Source organism: Schistocerca serialis, chromosome 3, assembly GCF_023864345.2.
Source record: "Schistocerca serialis cubense isolate TAMUIC-IGC-003099 chromosome 3, iqSchSeri2.2, whole genome shotgun sequence".
NCBI lineage: Eukaryota > Metazoa > Arthropoda > Insecta > Orthoptera > Acrididae > Schistocerca > Schistocerca serialis.
Window position 1 is genome coordinate 348,071,283 of NC_064640.1, and position 12,318 is coordinate 348,083,600.

General features: G+C 43.1%; 1 protein-coding gene across 5 annotated transcripts in view; it reads right to left on the reverse strand.

The window, feature by feature from the left end:
- Nucleotides 1-11,799, reverse strand: part of LOC126470158 (protein O-linked-mannose beta-1,2-N-acetylglucosaminyltransferase 1-like) — a 2,280,325-nt gene extending 2,268,526 nt beyond the window's left edge. For all 5 annotated transcript variants that reach the window (XM_050097778.1, XM_050097779.1, XM_050097777.1 and 2 more), the window contains exon 1: nucleotides 11,454-11,799. The gene's annotated coding sequence lies outside the window, so the exon portion shown is untranslated. The remainder of the gene's footprint in view (nucleotides 1-11,453) is intronic.
- Between the last annotated feature and the right edge of the window lie 519 nt (nucleotides 11,800-12,318).

Genomic DNA, 12,318 nt, shown 5'->3' on the forward strand with positions numbered 1-12,318 from the left:
TCGTGTAACCACTCCGCCACAGGTCGTGTATTATGAACAGGTGCTCGATCGTGTTGAAAGATGCAATCGCCATAATCGAATTGCTCTTCAACAGTGGGAAGCAAGAACGTGCTTAAAACATCAATGTAGGTCTGTGCTATGATAGTTCCACCCAAAACAACAAAGGGGTGCAAGCCCCTCCATGAAAGACACGACCACACCATAACACCATCGCCTCCGAATTTTACTGTTGGCACTACACTCGCTGGTACATGACGTTCACCGGGCAGTCGCCATACCCACACCCTGCCATCGGATCGCCACAATGTGTACTGTGATTCGTCACTCTTTGCCATCGGATAGCCACAATGTGTACAGTGATTCGCCACTCCACACAACGTTTTTCCACTGTTCAGTCGTCCAATGTTTACGCTCTTTAAACCAAGTCAGGCGTCGTTTGGTATACCGGCGTGATGCGTGGCTTATTAGCAGCCGCTCGACCATGAAATCCAAGTTTTCTCACCTCCCACCTAACTGTCATAGTACTTGCAGTGGATCCTGATGCTGTTTGGAATTCCTGTGTGATGGCCTGGATAGATGTCTGCCTATTACACATTACGACCCTCTTCAATTGTCGGCGGTCTCTGTCAGTCAACAGACGAGGTGGGCCTGTACTCTTTTGTGCTGTACATGTCCCTTCACGTTTCCACATCATAATCACATCGGAAACAGTGGACCTAGGGATGTTTAGGAGTGTGGAAATCTCGCGTACAGACGTATGACAAAAGTGACACCCATTCTGCTCTCTCACGATATGTAATGACCACTGAGGTCGCTGATACGGAATACCTGGTGGCAGGTGGCAGCACAATGTACCTAATATGAAAAACGTATGTTTTTGGGGGTGTCCGGATCCTTTTGATCACGTAGTGTACCAGTAAAAAGTCTGGCAACTTGTCTCTGAATTGCTTCGATGTCTTCCTGTACTCCGACCTGGTACGGATCGCAAACACTCGAGCAGTACTCAAGGACAGGTCGCACTAGCATCCTAAACGCGGTCGGCTTTGCAAATGAACCACGCTTTTCTAGAATTCTCCCAATAAACCGAAGTCGACCATTCGCCTGTTCTACCACAATCCTCATGTGCTCGTTCCATTTCATATCGCTTTGCAACGTCATGTCCAGATATTTAAAAGACGTGACTGTGTTAAGCAGGACACAAATAATGCTGTATCCTAACGTTATGGGTTTGTTTATCTTACTCACCCGCATTAACTTACATTTTCCTGCATTTAGAGCTAGCTGCCGTTCACCACAGCAACAGGAAATTTTTTCTAAGTCAACTTGAATCCTCGTGTAGCCGCTCCACTTCGACACCTTACCGTACACCACGACATCATCAGCAAACAACCGCAGATTGCTGTCCACCCTGTCCGCCAAATCATTTATTTATACAGAGTATAATAGCGGTCCTATCACACTTCCCTCGGGCACCCTTGTCTCTGATGAACACTCGCCGTAGAGGACAACGTACTGCGTTCTACAGTTTAAGAAGTCTTCGAGCCACTCACGTATCTTTGAACCTATTCCATATGCTAGTAACTTCAACAGCCTGCAACGGGGCACCGCGGCTACAGCTTTCCGGAAATCTAGAAATATGGAATTTGCCTGTTGGTTTTCACCCATAGTTAGCAGCATATCATGTGAGAAAATGGCACGCTGAGTTTCGCATTAGCGGTGCTTGCTAAAACCATGCTGGTTCGTGGACATAAGCTTCTCTGCCTCAAGAAAATGTATTATATTCGAACTGGGAGTATGTTCAAGGATTCTACAGCAAACCGATTTTTAGGATATCGGTCTGTAGTTTTGCGAGTATGTTCTTTTGCCCTTTTCATAGGCAGGAGTCACCTGCGCCTTTTTCCAGTCACCTGTGACTTTGCGCTGGGCTACAGATTAACGATAAATGCAAGCTAAGTAATAGACCAGTGCCATAGAGTACTCTTTGAAAAACCGAATTGGGATTACATCGGGACCTTGTGAATTATTTGTTTTCAACTCCTTTAGTTGTTTCTCTATTACAGGGATGCTTATTACTGTGTCGTCCAAATGCGAGGCTGTTCTATGGTCAAAGGACGGCACGTCTGTACCATTCTCCTTGCGTGAACGATTTCGTGAACGTCACATTTAAAACTTTGGCTTTCGTTTTCAACTGCCACACCAGACTGACCAACAAGTGAATGGATGGAAGCATTAGACAAACTCAACGATTTTACATAGGACCAGTATTTCCTCCGGTTCTCTATCAGATCTTTTGGTTCGAGAATCATTCTTTTCATAAACGCACGAATCTGTACTAACCTTTGCTTGTCGTCATTTGCGCGTTCACTTTTGAACTGAGAGTACAACAGCATCTCCTTCCTGAGCATTTTCCGGATATCGTTACCACTGGGTCTTCTCCATCCTTGATCTACGTACTAGGCACATAATTCTGCAGACCAGGATTTACAGTCTGCTTAAACTTTGCCTATAATTCCTCTACGTCCATCTTACTGGAAGCAAGTGATGTCAGTACACTGTTTAAGTGAGATGCTAAGAACTGTTTGTGTGTTCTTTGTACCAAAAACACTCTCCTAGCCTTCTTCGCTGATTTATTAACTTTCGTAACCGTAGTTGCTACAGTGACATCATGATTGCTAATCCCCGTTTTTCTACGACGTTATCCTAAACGTCCGGCCTATTTGTAGCTACAAGGTCTGAGACATTTCCGTTGCGTTTGGGCTGCCGAGCTAGCTGCTCAAGAAAGTCTTTGGAACATGTGTTCAAAAGTACTTCGCAAAGAATCCATAGACATCCCAATCTATATTCATCGTCCCTTGAAGTATGTGAACATGATTTTATTCATCGTATTTGTTGCAGTACTGTTTGAATCATTGTCATTTTTGTCATGTGTACAGTTGCAGCCTGTATATTTAAAATCTTAAGTCCAGTTGTTTTATGCTGCTGCGGTCTTCAGTCCGAAGACTGGCTTGATGCCGCTCTCCACACTAGTGTATCTTTCATCTGTACATGCCTACTGTAACCTTGAACTTGTTTCCTAATGTCAAACCTTTGTGCCCCTCTACAATGTTTACCTCCTACACTTACCTCTGTTACCAAATTTACGATCACTTCATGTTTCAGAATGTAACTTATCAAAGAATCCCTTCGTTTAATCAATTCAAGTCATTAATTTCTTTCCACCGCGACTCTGTTCAGTATCCCTTTTATTAATGATCTAATCTACCCATCTAACTTTCAGCATCCTTCTGTGGCAACAGATTTTTAAAAAATGTATTCTATTCACTTCCGCACTAGGCTACGCTCTTGACAAATAAGTACAGAAAAAGACTTAATAACACATTTATATTCTGTGTTTGATGTTGCGGTCTTCAGTCCGAAAACTGGTTTGAGGCAGCTCTCCATGCTACTCTATCCTGTGCGAGCCTCTTGATCTCCGAATAACTACTGCAACCTACATCCATCTGAATCTGCTTACTGTATTACAAAAAAGGCTCTGAGCACTATGGGACTTAATATCTGAGGTCATCAGTCCCCTAGAACTTAGAAATACTTAAACCTAACTAACCTAAGGACATCACACACATCCATGACCGAGGCAGGATTCGAACCTGCTACCGGAACGGTCACGCGCTTCCGGACTGAAGCGCCTAGAACCGCTTGGCCACACCGGCCAGCTACTGTATTCATCTGTTGGTCTCCCTCTACGACCATTACCACCCACCACCCCCCCCCCCCCCACTTCCCACCAGTACTGGATTGGTGATCCCTTGATGTCTCAGAATGTGTCCCATCAACTGATCCCTTCTTTTCGTCAAATTGCGCAACAAATTTGTCTCCTCATTTCCTACTCATTAGTTATTTGATCGACCCATCTAATCTTGGACATTCTTCTGTCGCACTACATTTCGAAAGGTTCTGCTGCTCTCTTTTTATTTAAACCGTTCATCAGCCATGTTTCACTCCATACTTTGTGACAGTCCATACAAATACCTCCAGAAAAGATTTCCTAACACTTGAATCTATACTGGATGTTAATGTATTTCTCTTCTTCAGAATTTCTTTCCTTGAAATCGCCAGTCTGTATGTTATATCCTCTCTTCCTCGGCCATCATCAGTTATTTTGCTGCCCAAATAGCAAAAATCACCTACTACCTTAACTGTCTCGTTTCCTAATCTCATTTCGTTAGCTTCCCCTGAATTAATTAGACTACATTCTATTAAACTTGTTTTGCTTTTATTGACGGTCATTTTATATTTTCCTTTCAAGACACTGTCCATTCCGTTCAACTATTCTTCCAAGTCCATTGCTGTCTATGACAGAATTACAATATCATCGGCAAACTTTGAGGTTTTTATTTCTTCTCCGTGTACTTTAATTCATATTCCAACTTTTTCTTTGGCTTCTTTCACTGCTTGTTCAACGAACATATTAAATATTAACGGGAACAGGCTGCAACCCTGTCTCACTACCTCCTCAACAACTGCTTGCGTTTCATACCCCTCGGCTCTTACAACTGCCGTCTGTAAATAACTTTTCGCTCCATATATTTTACCCCTTCTACCTTCAGAATTTCAAGTAGAGAATTCCATTCAACATTGTCAAAAGCTTTCTCTTAAGTCTGCAAATGCTACAGAAGTATGTTCGTCTTTCCTTTCTAAGGTAAGTCGTAGGGTCAGTACTGCCTCGCATGTTCTTTCATTTCTCTGGAATCCAAACTTATCTACCCCCGAGGTCGGCTTCCACCACTTTTTTTCCATTCTTCTGTAAGAATTCGTGTTAGTATTTTGCAACCATGACTTATGACGTCTGTCAGCAACTGCTTTCTTTGGAATTGGAATTACGACACTGTTCTTGAAGTCTCAGAGTATTTTGACTGCCTCATACATCTCTCACACCAGATGGAAGAGTTTTGTCATGGCTGATTCTCTCAAGGTAGTTCTGACAGAATATCGTCTATCCCCATGATCTTGTTTCGATTTAGATCTTTCAGGGCTCTGTCAAATTCTTCTCACAGTGTCGTATCTCCCATCTCATCTTCATCTACTTCCTGTTCCACTTCTATAATATTGTGCTCAAGTACATCTCCCTTGTATAGACCCTCTACACACTTCATTCAGCTTTCTGCTTTCTCTCTCCTTTGCTTAGGACTGGTTTTACACCTGAGCTCTTGATATTTGTGCAGGTGGTTCTCTTTTCTCCCAAGCTCTCTTTAATTTTCCTGTAGGCGGCGTCTGTCTTTTCCCTAGCGATATATCCTTCTAAATCCTTACGTTTGTCCTCTATCCATTCCTGCTTAGCTATTTTGCACTTTCTGTCAGTCTCATTTTTAAACGTTTGCATTCCCTTTCACCTGCATCATTTGCTGCATCTTTAAATTTTCTCCTTTCATCATTTAAATTTAATATCTCTTGTGTGAACCAAGTATTTCTACTAGACCATGCCTTTTACCTAATTGACCCTCTGCTGCCTTCACTATTTCATCTCGTGAAGCCGCCCATTCGTCCTCTACTGTATTCCATTCTCCTGTTCTACTCAGGTGCTGCCTATTGCCTCTTCCGAAACTGTCAACAGCCTCTAGTTCTTGGATCTTATCCAGGTGCCATCTCCTTAATTTCCTACGTTTTTCCAATTTATTCAGTTATAATCTACAGCTCATAACCAATAAATTGTGGACAGAGCACACATCTGCCTCTGGAAATGTCTTACAATTTAAAACCTGGTTACTAAATCTCTGTCTAACCATTATATAATTAATCTGAAACATTCCAGTGTCTCCAGGTCTCTACCACGTACACAACCTCCGTTTATGATTCCAAAACAGCTGTTAGCGACGATTAAGTTATGCTCTGTGCAAAACTCTACCAAGCGGCTCTCTCTTTCATTCACTTCCCAAGCTCATATTCACGTACTCTTCTTCCTTCTCTTCCTTTTCCTACTGCCGAATTCCAGTCCCAGATCACAAATTTTCGTCTCCTTTAACTACATGAATAATTTATTTTATCTTATCATACAGTTCTTCGATCTCTTCATTGTCTGTGACGTTAGTTGGCATACGAAATTGTACTACTGTGGTAGGCGTGGGCTTCGCCTCTATCTTCACTACGATAAAGCGTTCACTATGCTGTTCATAGTAGTTTACCCTCATTCCTAATTTCTTATTCACTATTAAACCGATTCCTGCATGACTCCTATTTGACTTTGTATTTAGAACTCTGTATTCTCCTGAGCCGAGGTCCTGTTCCTCCTGTCACTGAACTTCACTAATTCCCACTATATCTACATTCAACCTATTTATTTCCCTTTTTTAAATATGTAACCTACCTACCTGATTAAGGGTTGTAATATTCCACTCTCTGATCCGTAGAATGCCAGTTTTGTTTCTTCTGATGGTGACATCCTCCCGAGCAGTCCTCACCAGAAGATTCGTATGTGGGAATGTTTTACCTCTGGGATATTTTTACCCCCCCCCCCCCCCCCTTCCTATGAATCCTGTACCTTGTCGTCGGTGTGATGGCTTGCGTGTCTCAGCGATACAGGTAGCCGTACCGTAGGTGCAAGCACAACGGAGTGGTATCTGTTGAGAGGCCAGACAAACATGTGCTTACTGAAGTGAGGTAGCAGCCTTTTCTGTAGTTGCAGGTGCAACAGTCTTGTGGTTAACTGATCTGGCATTGTAACATCAACCAAACTGGCATTGCTGTGCCGGTACTAAGAACAGCTGAAAGCAAGGGGAAAATATAGTCGTAATTTTTACATATGGCATGGAGCTCTACTGTATGGCTTAATGATGATGGCGTACTCTACTGCATGGTTAAATTTATATTCTATGTTAACAAATTTTTCCTGCTCAGAAACGATTTTCTTGAAGTTGCCGGTCTACATTTTACATGTACTTTACGTTGTTCGTTGTCTGTTATTTGTTGGCCCAACAGCACAATTCATCTTCCACTTTTAGTGTCTCATTTAATAATCTAATTCCCTTGCCATTGCCTGATTTAATTTGACTTCATTCCGCTAGCAATTTTTTTTTATTTTCGTTGTTGTTATTCGTCTAATAACCTCTTTCCAAGATACAACACATTTCATTTCACTGAACTTCTACCAAGTCCTTTGCTGTCTCTGCCAGAACTGCAATGTCATTAGCAAACCTCGAAATTTTTATGTCTTCTCCAAGAAATTTAGTTCCCCTTATCAATTTTTCTTTGGTTTCCTTTAATGCTTGCTCATTGTACGCATTGAGAGACATCGGGGACAGGTTACAACTTTGTCACACATCCTTCTCAACTACATATTCCGTTTTACGCCCTTCGGTTCTCACAATTGTAGTCCGGTTTCTGTACAAGTTGTTGAGCACCTTTCGCTCCCTGTATTTTTATCCCTGATACCTTCACAATTTTGAAGAGTGTATTCAAGTAAACATTGTTACTAGCTTCATTTCGCGAAACCTAGCGAGGTGATGGAGCGGTTGGCGCGCACAACACTCATTAGGGAGGAGAGGGAATTCGAGCTCGCTACAAGAGACGCAAATCTGTGTCTTCCATGATTGCCGAAGGCCGGTTAAGGTGAACGCCACAATAGATCTTGTGGAAATGCCACAGCCGATTTCCTTCCCAATCCCTGTCCAATAGGAACTTGTGATATTTACTTCACGCCGACAGGACGTTATGTCCAAACCTGTGTCTCTTGACGCCTGGGCATGAGAATTGTTTCCACTTAATAAGTCAACAATATGGCCGTTTGCTGTCTCGTGTCCAGTCATGCAATGAAGTCTTTCACGACCTTATGTCGTAGTTGCTGATGAGCCTTCTGGGCTACGGCCGTGGTCGAAGAAACTCTTCGGTTGCTGACGATTCGTCCAGAGCTGCACTCGACATCTTCGGAGATTTTTCCAGCGACGCTGAGTCTTGTCGATTACTGAGTCGGACGTTCGGGTGCGATGTTAATACTGTGTAAAGTGGGCGTGGTCGAGTTTACACGTGATCAGCAGAGAGAATTTTTTTCGGAGATGAAACTTAACCGTCGATTGTCGCCTGTAAAAGACAAAACCTTATCTATCGATTCTGCAGAGCGACTGTCCACAAAAATCGAGTTTCACGTCTTCTCCTTTTCGCTTGAAATTGTCGCTTTACTTATGTATTTCGATGGCTTCTCTGTATAATCGTAGATAATAGTTTACCATAGTAGATAAAATTTTGATTTGCTGACTGAAGAGCATGCTCTGGTACATCTGATTTCTCTGTTTTCCGTAGTCGACAAAGACTTACCTCCTTTCAGTCATAAATTTCCTTGGCAATTATGGAAAGTAGAAATATCAACTAGAGCAGTGCAGTGTTCTTCAGTCAGGAAATCATAAAGTGAACTTTTCCGAAACCAAACTTTTGTCTACTGTGACACGCTATTATCCACGACTACATAGAGAAGCAGTCGAAATATATAAGCGTAGTGACAGTTTAAACAGAAAAGAAGCCATGAAACTCAATGATATATGTACAGTGGCTCTGCGGAACCGAAACATAAGTTTTTATCTTTGACGAGAGACAATCGACAGTCAAGTTTTATCTCTGACAAATATTACCTCTGCTGATCATGTGTAAACTGCACCACGCCCATTTTACATGGCCATTTTACATGCCGCTCACCGACGTTCGGCTCATCAGTCGACAGGATTCAGCGTCCCCAGGAGCACCTCTGAAGATGTCTGGTGCAGCTCTGGACGAGACATCCGAAACAGAAAAGTTTCTTCGACCACAGCCATATCACGCGAAAGACTCATCAGCAACTTGTGTCCAATGTCACGGGAATTCAGGTGCTCTTATCATGAAAACAACTATTGTTTCTGATACCCAAATATGTACGAGCACCTTTGTGGCATCATTAGTGGGTATTTTTATTCAGTCCACATTTTCAACAGAGATAAGCTCCGAAGGTGCTCCTTTACATTATTATGTAGGTTATGTAGTTACTTTCATGGTATATTATCCCATCTGCATGTTCGTCTGCTGTGGAAAGATGAACATATACACTGTGAACGTTATTGATAAGCCACAGTGGAAAACTACCATTTATAACAAATGTGGCAAGCCTTATAATAATGTAAAAAAGGTTTTCCAGAAACTAACATTCTAGAAAATAAGAACTCAACAGAAGTACCTTCTGATGATTGTAAGAAGATCCTGATACATGTTTGGACGTTAAAAAAGCAGTTGTTTTCATAAGAGAAGGACATGTGTTTCCATTAATTTAACCTGCAACCGCGGGCGGTGGTAAGAGCTTCAGAACAATATTACTGTTATTTGTGTCCAATAGTTTTACGCTAGCAAAATAATGTACTCGCAGCGAATTAGAAATTCTCACGGGAGTAATGAAGTGCGGGTGAAGCGTGGAGGCAAACGTGGTGCAGGGAGCGCGCAATATTTGTGTCGCGGCGGTGGCCGCGCGTAATGGTAATGAACTTGAATGTAAAAGGCGGGCGCAGGTAGCAGGTCAGGGACCGCGCCGCCCAGTCACGTGATCGCCGCCGCCTCGCGCCAATCGGAAGCGCTGCAACCATGCCTCCCGCACAAAGAAGGCTCTCGCCTGTTGGCGAGCCACGATACATATATATAGGTGCAGCCGGAAAAAGTACGCCGCGGGATATAAATTATTTCCGGATATCCACGGGAAATAGTCGTCTATTTCTCAACACCGAAATATGGGAGTCGTGAAATATTGCACTGCGGTGGCAGCGCTTTTCATTCGAACAAAGTTCTCAAAAATAAATGGGCATATTACTGTGTCATTTGAGAGTAATTGTATGTTCAATAGATTTTACGGAGCGTACGCCATAATTCCTGACAGATGCCGTACGTTTTCCTCCGCAAAGGAGGGTAATAACGGAAGTTTCGACCGCGGCGTAAGCGTAACGGTTTTATGACACGATCGGAGGAGTGCGGTGATGACTCGGCAGTCAATGGAGTATTTTATAACTTAGTCTTTATCCGTCTGTGGCAAATCATTTGTTGCCACATCACGTAAACACTATGATTCCAGAGGGTATTTTCACTCTCCAGTGAAGGCCTCAAAACAATGACTCCATGTCGATATGTCATGTCTGATAAACTAAATGTCCCGTTACTGTTTTTGGACACTCATGTATCACTATAGCCGCCAAATTGTGAAAACAGAATCAAGACCAATCCAGACCGTGGTGAAATTGCTATAATTTACAACAAAATTAGGTTGAGAATTTTCTGAAATGCAAGTACCCTAGATTTTTCGTAAAGTGCCTGTCAACAGTACAAGAAAGAAATTTAGAGTTTTGCTCAATGAAGGAGTTAGTTTACTTGACAGCAATCAGGCTCAAACAGACTTTTCTGTTGCTGCATATTATTTCATTACTTATTTTCTCAGCCCTGTTGACAATGGTTACGGCACACGCTGGAAAGTATGACCACGCTATTAATCGTTTGCTATGAATGTTTTTACGATTTCTGCGTATTTTTAATTTGTAATTATAACTCCTTTCCACATATGACAAATCTTTATACTCACAACTTAATGTTAAACATACGTTAAAATTGCATCATAATTGTATTTAGCTAGTATCTTCTAAGACTAAGCAGGTTGCAAATGACAAACATTGGCCAGTAAAACTGAGTGGGTTTGTTAATAATAATAATAATAATAATAATAATAATAATACTATGAATGCCATGTGAGTGACAGTGATTTATCAGCCGTCACACGCCTTTCCACATTCATTATATTTACAGCCACTAGCGAAACTATTGCAATAGGAATCCAAATGGTTTATATTGAAAGCATTAGTACTACATCGGCACACACTGAGAGTAGAATAGTTCTCGGAAAGGAAAAAGGCAAAATACTATTCTTTAATGACAGGGGGCGATCCTTTTGTGTTGTAACAACAAACTGGCTGATCAACAGGAAATTTTGCGTGTCGTCGTCAGTATTTAAAACGAAATCCAGTTTTTTCACTACTGTTCCGTATTAAGAAATTCAGTTACACCAAATGATTTGAATTACAAGTATGTTGTATCTGAAACAGTCACGAAGGATGAAAATTTTTGCGCCAGCGCGGTGGTAGGAATGTGTCATTAGCGCGCCAAGCGGCGTGTTGACGCGCGCAGTTGGTACCACAAGCGCCTACACCTGTGTTTACTACGACCACGTGCTCCCGTTGCGCTCGATCGGATGCGGCGTTTGACGAATACATGGAACAATTTTTTTAATTCTACAACTATTTCCTAAGGCAAATGCGTTTCTTAAGCATTTATGGGTGACTGCCGAAAATAGCCGCAAGTATCGAGCCGTAATGTTTTAGCTGCGCGATCACACACGTACCGCGATAGGCTTTTACTCGAAGTGAAGCAGTAATTTTCTCGAAAACAATTGAAATTCTTGCAGTACTCACCACTGCCAGTCGCGTTGCCTGTGTGTTCGAGGAAACACGCCTCGGTCAGGCACTGGAGCACGTGCTCCGTCCCTCGAAGATCAGAGAGCCTTCCGCGGGTATTGTTTTATTTGCTTTGACTAACGTCCTGTGATTCTTAGTGGACGCTTTCGGGCAAAAACTTATTATCACCGGGAAGGTAAATAATAGGAATGTGGTGTTGGCGCAGTGTGCAGGGAACGAGCCGGGAGATTCAGAAGCGCGCGGGAAGCAGCATGGCTGCTAGGGCGCTTTGTGCTGCGAGGGCAGGACGCGGGACCGCGTGCGTGTGAGCCGGCGGCGCGCAACACACCACCTCGCTGGCGCACAGTTATAAACGCACTGATGGCACAGCCGGCCAGTCGCCTGCATAGTTGGAGGGACTGCCGCCGGGCGAGGGGAGGGGGCGCGTGGCGGGGTGGCGGCCGGTGGTGGGGGGCCGCGGCCGAGGGTGGGGGCCGGCGGGCGGGTCGATTCGGCGCGCGCCGCAACCGGCACACGAGGAAAAACCTCACGCCGCCAAACATTTACAGCTGCCTATAAACGGAATTTTTAAGCTTTCGCATCATAAAGGAAACGGTCCCCTGGAGTGTGCACGGGAGCGATGACGTACAGAGCCTGCGCCGTCTCTTCGAGGCCAACAGCAACAGTCACCCTCGGACGGAAGAGTCTGGTCAGGGACACCTCTATTGAAAACAGTGCCTGTTGCAATCATAAATTCTTTTGTTGTTTCCGCTTCTCTCAATGGCCAAAAAAAAATTATCGTTCACAAATATGCTTACTGTATCTAAGAAATGGGAATACAATAAACCAGTTCATAATCTTTTCATAGATTTAACAGAAGCAT